A 13,340-nucleotide genomic window follows, 5' to 3' on the forward strand; every position below is an offset into this window, starting at 1 on the left:
AGCAATGACTTTTTAGATACAACATTAAAGACATAATCTATAAAAGAATTAACAAGCTAGACTTCATTAAAATTAAAAATTTCTTAAAAATTAAATTAAATATTTCTGCCCACAAGACACTGTCAAGACAAGACACAGAATGGGGGCGCCTGGGTGGCGCAGTCGGTTAAGCGTCCAACTTCAGCCAGGTCACGATCTCGCGGCCCGTGAGTTCGAGCCCCGCGTCAGGCTCTGGGCTGATGGCTCGGAGCCTGGAGCCTGGAGCCTGTTTCCGATTCTGCGTCTCTCTCTCTGCCCCTCCCCTGTTCATGCTCTGTCTCTCTCTGTCCCGAAAATAAATAAACGTTGAAAAAAAAAATTTTAAAAAAAAGACAAGACACAGAATGGAAGAAAATACTTGCAAAACATACTTGATAACAATGTTTATCCACAAAGTACAAAGAACTCTTAAAATTCAACAATAAGAAAACAAACAATCCAATTAAAAATGGACTAAAGACCTTACCACCATCATCAAAGAAGACACACAGAAAATAAGCCTATGAAAATAGGTTCCACATCACATTTCACGGGGAATGCAAATTAAAACAAGCTATGACTAAATATTAGAATGGCCAAAATCCAGAACACTGACAACATCAAATGCTGATAAAGATATGGAGCAACTTGAAATTTCATTCATCAATGGTGGGAATGCAAAATGGTACAGCCACTTTTGAACTGAAAACTTATGTACACATAAAAACCTGCACAAAAATGTTTATAGCAACTTTTACCCATAACTTCCAAAACTTGGAAGCAACCAAGACGTCCTTCAGTGGGTGAATGGATAAGTAAAGCAGTACATTCAAACAATGCAATATTATTCAGAGCTAAAAACAAATGAGCTATCAAGATAGGAAAGGACATGGAGAAACTTTAAACGCATATTACTGTGTGAAAGAAGCCAATCTGAAGAGGCTATATACCATATGATTCTAACCACTATATGATCTTCTTGAAAAAGCAGACATATGGTGACAGTAAAAAGAATCACTGACTGCCTGGGGTTAGAATAGAGCATGAATAGGTGAAGCACAGAGGATTTTTAAGGCAATGGAACTACTGTGTATGATGCTATAATGGTGGACAGCTGTCATCATGTATTTGTCAAAACCTAGAGAAAGTACAACACCAAGAGTTAACCCCAAACTATGGAAACTAGTAAATTACAGACTCCAGGTGATAATGATGAATCAATGCAGTTTCATCAACTGTAACAAACAAACCATCCTGGTGAGGGATGTTGATAATGCGGGAGGTTATGCATGTGTAGGGGTAGAAAGCATATGGGAAATCTCTGTACCTTCCACTCAGTTTTGCTGTGAACTTAAAACTACTCTAAAGTCGTCTATTTAAAAAAGAAATAAAGAAATCCATTTCCGTCAGTATGTTACTTCAAACAGTTTTGGTCCATCAGCAGTATAGCACAGCAACTAAAGTTCAGGCTGTAGAAGAGGCCTCTATAAACTATGACCCTCAGGCTAAATACTTGCTCCTGGGGGCGCCTGGGTGGCTCAGTCAGTTAAGTGTCCAACTTTTGGTTTCGGCTCAGGTCATGATCTCATAGTTTGTGAGTTTGAGCTCTGCGTCAGGCTACGTGCTGACAGTGTGGAGCCTACTTGGGATTCTCTCTCTCCCTTTCTGTCCCTCCCCTGCTCACTCTCTCTCTCTCTCAAAACAAATAAATTTTAAAAAAAAATTTTAATAGATATTTGCTCCTGTTTTTGCAAAGTTTTATTAGAACACAGTCATATCTATTAATTTACATATCTATGTCTTTCTTACTACAAAGGCAAAGTTGAATAGTTATGACAGATAATACAGCCTGCAATGCCTAAAATAATTACTATCCTGCCCTTTGCTGAAAACACCCTGCTCTAGAATGAGTGATTCTCAACCCCAGGATAGCAACACCTCCTGATGAGTTTTTTTTTAATCCTGAGGCCTGAACTTGATCATCCTCATTTCCCCCCTTAAAAGATTATAATTTCATGCTTGCTTCGGCAGCACATATACTAAAATCGGAACGATACAGAGATTAGCATGGCCCTACACAAGGATGACACACAAATTCGTGAAGCATTTCATATTTTTTTTAAGAAAACATGTCATGTAGGTTGTTTAAAAATAAAATGCATTTAAATTTAAAAAAAAAGATTATAATTTCATTTGTCTGGGGTAAAGTCATTAGCTATTATTGTATCAATACAAAAAATGTGTATAAAACAGCAAAATACACAGAACAAAGTCAGGATACCCACTAATATAAAGGAAGGACATTAATACACAGATCACAGAGACCACACAGTACTAATTAATAAATTGGAACCATAGTTTGGCTTTGATCACCATGAAGCCACAAAGATTAAAAAAACAAGATTATACGATTTATACTGTTCATGAAATCAAAACATCTTGGTGGAAGCAAATTTTTTCTAGGACTTCTAACTGTAAAAGTAACGTTTTATTGCAATTCTTCTCAGTGATGTAAATATTTACTCCTCCTCTCACCTTAAGTCATCTCACCTCTTCACTCAAAATCAAAGCAAAACAGGGGCGCCTGGATGGCTCAGCTGGTTGAGGGTTCCACTCGATTTCGGCTAAGGTTGTGATCTCACTTTGTGGGATTGAGGCCCATGAAAGGCTCTGCGCTGGCAGCACAGAGCCTGCCTGGGATTTTCTCTTTCTCTCTCTCTCTCTCTCTCTCTCTCTCTCTCTCTCTCTCTCCCCCCCCCCCTCCCTCTCCCTCTCCTTCTCCCTCTTTCCCTCCCCTGCTTGCATGCTCTCTCTCAAAATAAATAAACATTTTTTAAAAATCAAAGCAGGGCCACCTGGGTGGCTCAGTCAGTTAAGCAACCAACTTCAGCTCAGGTCATGATCTTGCCGGTGCCAAGTTCAAGCCCTGCATTGGGCTCTGTGCTGACAGCTCAGAGCCTGGAGCCTGTTTCAGATTCTCTATCTCCCTCTCTCTGCCCCTCCCCCATTCACACTCTCTCTCTCAAAAATAAATAAGCATTAAAAAATAAAAATAAAAATAAAACCAAGCAAAACAAAACAAAAACCCAGAGAGTACCAGGATTTTCACCATGGTACAGATAGCACCATGCTGCCTTTCTTCCTTTTCTTTTTTGGTGTGTTTGCTTTGGGTGGTTGGGGGCGGGGGGGAGGGAGGAACAAGGATGAGTGGAAGAAAAGCACAACTGAACTGGAGATAACTGGCTCTATATTCCACAAGATATTAATAAACACTGGCATAATAAATCCACTAATGCAAGCAGTTCATACATAAATGATTTATTTAGACCTATCAATCAATTTTCCTGCATTTACTTACTTATTCATTGGTTTCTGTTGACTATGTCAAAGGTGTCTACACAAAGGAACAGAACACATATCAGGACATAGCAAAAGCACAATTTCATCTTACCAGTATTAAATTTAAAACATAGTTTCTCTGTTTTCAAATGTGGGAAACACTGAACTGGTTATCTACAGTTTAATGACAGTGGTCTGGCTGTTTTCTGACTGAGATCTCATCTCCTCAACTACCCTCCCCTACACATCAGACACCATCAAAATTTTGCAAACTACTTGTAGCTCTCTCAAACATGCCTTGTACACACGCTGTTCCTACTACCTACACCTCCCTTGCCTCCCAACCTCCCCTGCCCCTTAATTCTTTAAACTCATGACTCAGTTAAACTTAGTCTTTATGAGAAGTCTTCCCTAAAACCCCTAAACACTGCACTGTTCCTCAGAAGTCTCTCTCAAAATTTTCTTTTTTAAAGGGACAATTCTCAAACATGTAAGTCCACACATGTTTTGAAAGATTGGTTATAAAAAGATTCTAAGTGTCTAAAAATGTCAACATCTATAATACAGAAGATTATGACAGAACATCAAAATTAACATCAGAAGGAAAAATCTGCACCACAACCTCCTGCTATCATTCTATACAGCCAGAGACCTTGGAGTCCCTTTCCTCTCTTTCCTCCCTCTCCTAGCTTCTGCCCACACAGACAGCTAACAGTCAAGCCTTATTCCTATTCTCCAACCCACTGCTCTGTCAATCAATTTAGCTGTGGAGGAGTAAAACCTGGGAAGTGTCTGAACCAACTGTGTACTAACGGTTGAAAAGAGAAGGCCTATAGATTCACTTCTATGACTGCAAATTACCTTCTGTAGGCGTATTCGCTTTATACTGGAGGAGAATGGCTACAGGTAAAAATAAGTCATCTTTGAGTTCTCCCTTTCCCTATCTACCCATATCTCTCCTTAATCAAGGCTTCCTGATGCTTGCATTTATTTCTTCCTTTTCAATCTCAACTGCAGCTATCTCAATTCAAGAAATATTCTTTACATCTGGACAAATACAAGTCCTCTAACTAGTCTTGTGGCATCCAGTCTGTCTCTTCACTAATCCATCCTGCACCAATGCCAGATGAATCTTCCTCAACTACTTATCCTTTGGAAGGATACAAAACAAACTTGACAACAGTTTGGAGAAGGAATGAGTAGGAACATGGGTAGAATAAGAAAGGGGATTTATAAGTTTTGCCTTTAATACAACAGTATTATTTGCATCTTTTATAAGAATGTATTCAATATTAAAAAAAAAAAACACTGCTTGACATTTTTTCTAACCACAAGCAAAATTCTGAGTGATTGCCAAAATTAAAATTGAAAACTCTTCCAAAATAACAATTATTTTCTTCCATACAGAATATTTCCTCATTTAAATTTAAGTATTAAAGATCAATTTTATCCTCTCTAAATTTAAGGCTTCTATTTAATCTATTTAATCTTCTATTACTCAATGATTTTTACATAACTATATCACATATAATAGACATCACAACATGACATCACAGTACTTACCATAGCCTTTCATAAAGACAGTAAGTATCTGTTGAATATCAAATAACTATTTGTTGAACTACTTCTAGCACATCCCTATAGCCTCAAACACTCCTTTTTCTAGAAAAGAAAAATAAGTAATCAAGCCTACCACACTGATTCTAGGCACTAGAGATTTTAGATAATTCACTACCACTTAATACCATCAACTCTAAACTAGCCTCCCCCCCAATCTCTTCTTGGGCTCCTTCCAATCCATACACAAGCCTCCTTCCAATCTGTTCTCCACTCTCAACATGAGTAATCGTTTTTAAAAGTAAAAAATGATTAACATCATCCCATTGCTTAAAACTTTCAATATCTTCTCATCAGCCTCATAAAAAAGACCAACTCGGGGCACCTGGGTGACTCAGTCAGTTAAGCGTCCGACTTCAGCTCAGGTCATGATCTCACAGTTTGTGAGTTCGAGCCCCGTGTCAGGCTCTGTGCTGACAGCTCAAAGCCTGGAGCCTGCTTCAGATTCTGTGTCTCCCTCTCTCTCTGCCCCTCCCCCTCTAGTGCTCTGTCTCTCTCTGTCTCTCAATAATAAATAAACATTAAAAAATGTTTAAAAAAATAAAATAAATAAAATAAAAATAAAAAAGACCAACTCTTTGCTCACTGTACTCTAAAGCACACACAGGTCTGTATCGTTCAAAATCACTCTGTGCTCACTCACCTTTTGGCACATATATAAAAATATAAATGTATATATATATATATACACATATATATATATATATACACACACACATATATATATATATATATATATTTATTTATTTCTGTTCCCTCCGGTAAGCACATTGTTTTTCCTTCTCTCAAAACTTTTTGGCTAACATTCACTCACTCTTTAGATCTCAACTCTAACATTATTTCTTTGATACACCAGGCTGGGTGGGAGCATCTTTTTATCATTTTAAAATTAGTATTTCATACTCTTTCATAAAAATCATATAATTTGAACAAGTTCCTATTACATACATATTCCAAAACTTTTAGCATTGTTGAAATTTGGAGAATGAAACTTTTTTAAGTATTTCAAAATTAATGCTACTGAGAGGTAAAATAAACAGACAAATAAGACCCAGAATATAAAAACTATCCAAATAATTAACATAGTATATGCTAAGAGAATTCCTACATAAGGAACTTTAAGTTTTTTATGAGGTATTACTCAAGCTACTTTAGTCAGAGATGCCCAATATATATGTAGTGCTATACAGTCATACCTAAAATTCAGATGCCCATTATTACTACAGAAGGAAGACATTAAGTCTATTATACTAAACCAATCGTCTATACCAAGTTTCTCTGTGGTCTGCAGACTTCTGAAAGTACCTAAAACTCTTTCAGGAGGTTCACAAGGTCAAAAGTATTTTCACGATACTAACGCTATTTGCCTTCTTTTTTGTGTTTACATTTGCAATGATGGTGAAAAAGCAAAGGTGAGAAACCACGAGCCTCCTAGCATGAATCACGTCAGTTTCACCAACTCTACTAACAGCTGTTGTGCTCTATACTGCAAACGGGGGAGGGGCGGGGGGGGGGGACTTCATTTTAAAATGTTCTTGAAGAAATAGGAAAAAACACTAATTTTATTAAATCTTGATCCTTAAGATGACTTTTATGTGACAAAATGGAAGTAAACAAAAAATACTTCTACTGCATTCTAAGTATGATGGTTACCTTTAGGAAAAAGTACTCATGGAATTTATCTTCAAGCTGAAAAAAGCCACTTTTCAGTGGAACTTCAAAAAACGACTTTAAAAACAAGCTCACTGCTACTTCAAAAAACAACTGACAGACTATGATTAAGATAAGCCTATCACTTCAAGGAAAATAATTGTTAATATCTGTTGCCAATGCAAAATTCAAGCTCTCAAGCAAAAATTATAATTGTTGAAAATCTGTATCCATCAACCTGAGCTTGAAAGCTTTTCACTACTTTTCCAAATGACCTATGCAACAATTTCTAATGTAATAGAGTATAAAATGTTCACTGATAATGGTTTCAGAGTCCACACTGCAACCAACCTTTAAGAAACTATTATGCAACGAGTTTTCATGAAGTACAAAGAAAAATTATCCACAATTATATAATCAAAATACTCCTCCCAAATCCAACTCCTCCTTCCAACTACACAAGTGCATGAAGATAGATTTTCTCATACACTTCAACCAAAATAAAACAACAGGTTGAATGCAGAAATAGATGAAAATTTAGCTATTAGCCAGTCACTAAACAGATCTGCAACAATGTAAAAACAGTGCCATTCTTCCCATTAAACATTTTTTTGTTTTGTTTTGGAAGACTATCATTTTTCAAAAAATATACCATTTACATTAGCAACAAATCCATTACATGTTATGTTTACAGAATAACATGCTTTAAACTTTATCTAATTATTAATGCAGTAAATATTGAAAGATATAACCCACCAAAAAAAAAAAAAAAAGTTCTCTGAGGTCTTCAATACTTGAAGAGTTAAAGGAGTCCTGAGACCATACGTTTCACTACTATGGATCAGCAGAAAACTGCTCAAGAGATAAAGACTCTAACATATCCTCACCTACATTTCCTCTCTCAATAAGACTTGGAAAAACTGATTTTAACAAAAAGGTTTTAAGAATGTTTAAGGGGAATCATAGTTCATAACAACTGGAATTGAATCATTTCCCGAAAAACCTATGTATTAAAGTTTCTTGACAGCGTAATTATAACAAAGTAAACATTTAAAAACATCTGCTAACAAGGAAATGGAAGAACAGGTGTAAGTAAATCAGAGATCTTTTTTTTTTTTTTTTTTTTTGGAAAAAACTGAAGAACTCAGAAAAACTAATGAAAAGCACCGGAACTGTAGGGCTAGAAATCACACACAGAGGAACAAATTTTACTAAAAACCATTAAAATTGTCAATCTGGGGATTAAGAAGTGTACTTATGATGGGCACCAGGTGATGCATGGAATTACTGAATCACTATATTGTACACCTAAAACTACTTTAACACTGTATATTAACTAGAATTAAAATAAAAACTTTAAAAAAAATTTTAAGTAAAAATAAAGAGTTGTCACTCTGGACACTGTGTACTTCAAACTGGTCCTTTTACAGAAGATAAAAGAGAGTTAAAGGTTGGTGACAATACAACTAATTCAGATGACTCTTTTACACTTTATGTAAACTTCTAAGAACTTATGTGCCAGGTATTAAGCAGGCTCTAGAAATACAGAAATAAACAAGACAAACCTGGTCCTGCCGTCTCGGAGACTGGCATCAAGTGTCAAACAGGTGTAATGAGTGTTACAGAGGAAATACATAGGATTCTATGGGGGCATCTAACAGGGTATAAAATGACCTGGAGCGACAGGGAAGAGGTCTCTAAGGAAGTAATCTCCTTATAACTGTCATCTACCAACATCCACATCACTGGAGGGACTCTAACACCTAGCTCACTAATTCATCACTATTCCTACTCTTATTCTTAGTGATGTCAACATAACACTCAGATAATCCACCAAAAACCCTTGCCTCTCACTTGACCTCCTGAACTGAAACAATTTTTTCTTCCATTTTTTCTTCATCACAGTCAAAAACTCCCATGGTCATCACTAGTAATTACACCAATTTCAAAAATCCCACATTCTAAACACACATCTCTACAGTTTACTTACTCTAGGATCTCAATTTCAACTTCCTTTCACACCAGAGGATTTCATACCCATTAATTTGCGCATTTTTCACTATCCATGTCCCAACCAAGATGTGCTGTTAAGTATAAAATATGTCAGATTCCAAAGACTTAGTACAAAAAAAAAAAAAAAAGTAAAATATCCCTTTAATTAACTATGCTGGTTGTTTATTATAATAATATATTTTGGATGCACTGGGTTATCAAAACCAATTTCAAACTGTTTCTTCATAGTTTTTCTAATGTGGCTATTAGAAAATTTTTAAATCATGTATGTCCCTCACATTGTATTTCTGTGAGATCGTGCTAATCTCTTCTGTGATGACTCCTAAACGTTGATCTCCAAACTCTGACTCTTTCCTAAGCTCCAGAATGACCATCTGGCCTATTTGGTTGTCTAATTAGTGTCTCATACTTAACAACCAGTACTCTTGATATACTCCCACACGTGTACTATGATCTACTGGCATACTTAGAAAAAAAATTTAAACTAGGAGTCATCCTTAGATTCCTTTCTTTTTTTTTAATTTTTTTATTACATTTATTTTTGAGACAGAGAGAGACAGAGCATGAACAGAGGAGGGTCAGAGAGAGGGAGACACAGAATCCGAAGCAGCCTCCAGGCTCTGAGCAAGCGTTCAGCACAGAGCCCAACGCGGGACTCCAACCCACGAACCGTAAGATCATGACCTGAGCCAAAGTTGGACACTTAACCGACTGAGCCACCCAGGCACCCCAGATTCCTCTCTTTCCCTCACACCCCACATCCAATCCACCAGTAAGTCCTGTTCGGCTCTGCCTTAAAAGTATCCAAGCTGTTTGGGGCACCAGGATGGCTCAGTCAGTTAAGCTTCTGACTCTTGATTTCAGCTCAGGTCATGATCTCAACGGTTCGTGAGTCTGAGCCCGCATCAAGCTCCTGCTTGGGATTTTCTGTCTCACTCTCTCTCTGCCCCTTCCCTGCTTGCACACGCTCTCTCTTGCTCTCTCAAAATAAACTTTTTTTTTTTTTTTAATATATCCAAGCTCTCCCCTCAATTCCCACCCCACCACTAAAGTACAAGCAATTCTCACTTCCTGCCTGGACTACAACAATACCCTCCCTGCTGGCTGATTCTGCTCTTGCATTCCCTTCAGTACGTTTTACACTCAGTAGCCTGATTCGTTTAAAAAGTAAATCAAGGGGCGCCTGGGTGGCTTGGTTGGGTTAAGCATCCAACTTTGGCTCAGGTCATGACTTCATGGTTTGTGAGTTAGAGCCCTGCATCGACTGTGTGATGCTTCAGATCTTCTGTCTCCCTCTCTCTCTGCCCCTTCCCTGCTAGAGCTCTTTCTCAAAACTTAATAAACATTAAAAAAAAAAAAAAAAGTAAATCAAGTACTCTAATGATAACCCATCACTTAGAATAAAACCAAACCTCTTTTCAAGGCTTTCAACACCCTATATCCTGACAATCTCTCTGACCTTTCTCCTACCAGTTTCCCTCTCCCTAACTACCCCCTAGCCACATTACCCTTAGAAAGATTTTTCCTTTTCCTCAGATCTTCACATGGAAGATGCCATATCTACCCTCCAGGTCTCAGCTCCAATATCACCCTCACAGAGTACCACTTCCAACTTCCTTAAAGAAGTCCTTCTTTCCAATTCAAATTTTTTGTGTCTTGTCACCCCATTTGTCTTTTTTTTTTCTTTTTCTAGCCAGGTCAGAGTAATATTGGGTTTATTTGCTTTGTTGCATTTAATTTTTTTTTAATATAGTTGACATACAGTGTTAGTTTCAAGTATACAACACAGTGGTTCAAGTCTATACATCATGCTATGTTCACCACAGGTGTAGCTACCATCTGTCACCATACAGTGCTATTACAGTTTCATTGACTATATTTCCTATGCTGTGCCTTTTATTCCCATGACTTATTAATCCCATAACTGGAAATCTGTATCTCCCACTCCCCTTCATCCATTTTGCCTACCCCCTCTTCCCTCTGACAACCATGGTTTGTTCTATGTGTTTTTAAGTCTGATGTCACTTTTTGTTCATTCATTTTAGTTTTTTAGATTCCACATATGAGCTAAATCCTATGGTATTTGTCCTTTTTGGTCCAAATTATTTCACTTAGCATCACACCCTCTAGGTCCATCCACGTTGCCACAAATGGCAAATTCTCACCCTCTTTCACGGCTGAGTCATATTCCATTGTACACACATACATCTTCCTTATGCACGTGTCTATTGATGGACACTTAAGTTGCTTCTGTATCTTGGTTGTTGTAAATAATGCTAAAATAAACACAGGAGTGCATATATCATTTCAAATTTGCTACCCAGTAGTGAAATTATTGGATCACGTGGTATTTATATTTTAAATTTTTTGAGGAATCTCCATAACTGTTTTCCACAGTGGCTGTACCAATTTACATTCCCACCAACAGTGCACAGGGTTCCTTCTTCTCCATATCCTCACCAACATTTGTTATTTTTTTTGTGTGTTTTGTGATTTAAATCATTCTGACGGGTATAAGGTGATTATCTCATTGCGGTTTTGATTTGCATTTCCCTGATGATTAGTAATGTTGAGCATCTTTTCATGTGTCTGCTGGCCATCTATCATTATGCCTTCTTTGGGAAAATACCTATTCAGGTCCTCTGCCAATTTTTTACATCACTTTGTTTGTTTTCCCATTTAATTTTCCAAACAACACTCTTTGTTATCTGAAACAGTCTTATTGTTTGGTGTTTACTGTCTGTCTCATCTCTATAATGAAAACTTCGTAAGGGTAGATAACTTGCTTTACTCACTATAGTATCTCTGGGACCTAAGAATATACCTGACACATAGTAGGTATGCGAAGGATTTTCATCAAGTGAAGAATGAATGAATAAATACAGTAATTTTTTCTGAACTACAAGACCTGACAAATGATAGTATTCAGACTGAGAAGAACTAGTTTTCTAGTCAAAGAGAATGACATTAGGGGTGCCTCAGTGGCTCAGTTGGTTGAGCATCGACTCTTGATTTTGGCTCAGGTCATGATCCAAGGATTGTAGGATCGAGCCCTGCGCTGAGCATGGAGCCTGCTTGAGATTCTCTCTCTCTCCCCCCCTCTGCCTCTCCCTCACCTGTGCTCTTTCTCTCTCGAAAACTAAGAAAAAAGAAAACAGAGAGAGAATGACATTTGCAAAGGCAGAAAAGAATAAAATTTCAAAACCTGAAAAACAAATATGACTGGTAAGATGAGGGCAATGGGATGAATGCAGCAAGACTAGAAAGATGGGAGCTATGCTATTATACAGGGGCCTCTTAAGTCTTATTGTGAGATTGTATACTTATAGGGAATCACTGAAAGATTTTTAAGCAGGGAGTGACAGGTTCCACTTCCTCTCTTTCCCTGTGCCTGTCTCCTCTGCTTACGCTGTCTAAAAGAAAAAAGGGGAAAAAAATAATATAAAGACAATTAGAAGCCACAGCAGTTGTCTAAGCTTTACCCTGGGGTGGTAGAGATGGAATAGGCAAATTGAAGAGATACTTAAGAAGAATCAACAGGACCGGTTACAGATGAATTGGGAGGAGGGGACAAAGAGGAATAATGGAGTCAAGAATGATGCCTAGGTTCTAGGGGAGCCTGGGTGGCAGCTGAGCATCCAACTCTTGGTTTTGGCTCAGGTCATGATCCCAGAGTCATGGGATGGGGCCCTATATGAAGCCTGCTTAGGATTCTCTCTCCACTCCCCCCCACCCCCGCCACTCTCTCTAAAAATAAAACTAAACTAAAATAAATGATGCCTACGTTTCTAATAAATGAGTGAGTAGACAGTAGTAGATTGGGGAAAGGTAATGAATTCATTTTCTAGCACGTTAAGTCTGAAGCACATGGGATTCAAACAAGCAGAGATATCAACTAGGCAATTAGATATACGGATCTAAACTTCAGTGGAACATAGATCATTCAGATGGGAATAAATAAAACAGCCTAAAGTGGTATGTATATAAAGGAGCTCACACAAAGCCACTTTGATACTTAAAGGTTGGGTGGGGAGTTGGACAAAATGGTTGAAAAGGAGTAGGAGCTATAGGCTTCCAGTTATGGAATGAATGTCACAGGAATAAAAGGTACAGCATAGGGAATATAGTCAATGATATTGTAATGGCATTATATGGTGACAGATGGTAGCTATACTTGTACTTAGCATAGCATAACGTATAGACTCCTTTCTAATCATTACATCATACACCTGAAGCTAATTTAACATTGTGTATCAACTATACTCCAATTAAAAAAAAAAAGAACACCCAGTACCTTAAAAAAAATATTAAAATTTAACTTAAGTAAATACTTAAAGGAGAACAAGGGGCCGGAGACTAACAAGAAAAGTAGGAAAGAATATCAAAAGTAGGAAAGAAAGCCAAAGGATTAGCTTTTCAAAATAAAAAATAGTCACTTGTATAAAATGATGCTGAGAAGACAAGCAAAATGAGAAATAACCAGTGTTCAATGAATTTTGTGGCATGTAGGTTGCTGAACATAATTTCAGTGGAGCAGTGAAGACAACAAAGCAAAACATGTTAAAGAGTGAATGCAAAGTGAGGAATGGAGGAAGGTGTAGAAAAGTTTAATAAAACTCTAAGCAACATAAAATGAGACCAATTACTACATGGATCTATGAAGTCTAAGTATAATTTTCTCATACAGGAGAGACTTAAGATGT

At 37.3% G+C, this 13,340-nt stretch overlaps 1 protein-coding gene and 1 non-coding gene across 18 annotated transcripts in view; one reads left to right on the forward strand and one right to left on the reverse strand.

The window, feature by feature from the left end:
• Positions 1–13,340, reverse strand: part of ABI1 (abl interactor 1) — a 146,096-nt gene that overhangs the window by 103,819 nt on the left and 28,937 nt on the right. The gene's annotated exons all lie outside the window — the stretch shown is intronic.
• On the forward strand, positions 2,034–2,136 carry LOC111561514. The gene has a single exon (XR_002744165.2). It is a non-coding gene; the product is annotated as a U6 spliceosomal RNA (small nuclear RNA).

This window comes from Felis catus, chromosome B4, assembly GCF_018350175.1.
Source record: "Felis catus isolate Fca126 chromosome B4, F.catus_Fca126_mat1.0, whole genome shotgun sequence".
Classification (NCBI taxonomy): domain Eukaryota; kingdom Metazoa; phylum Chordata; class Mammalia; order Carnivora; family Felidae; genus Felis; species Felis catus.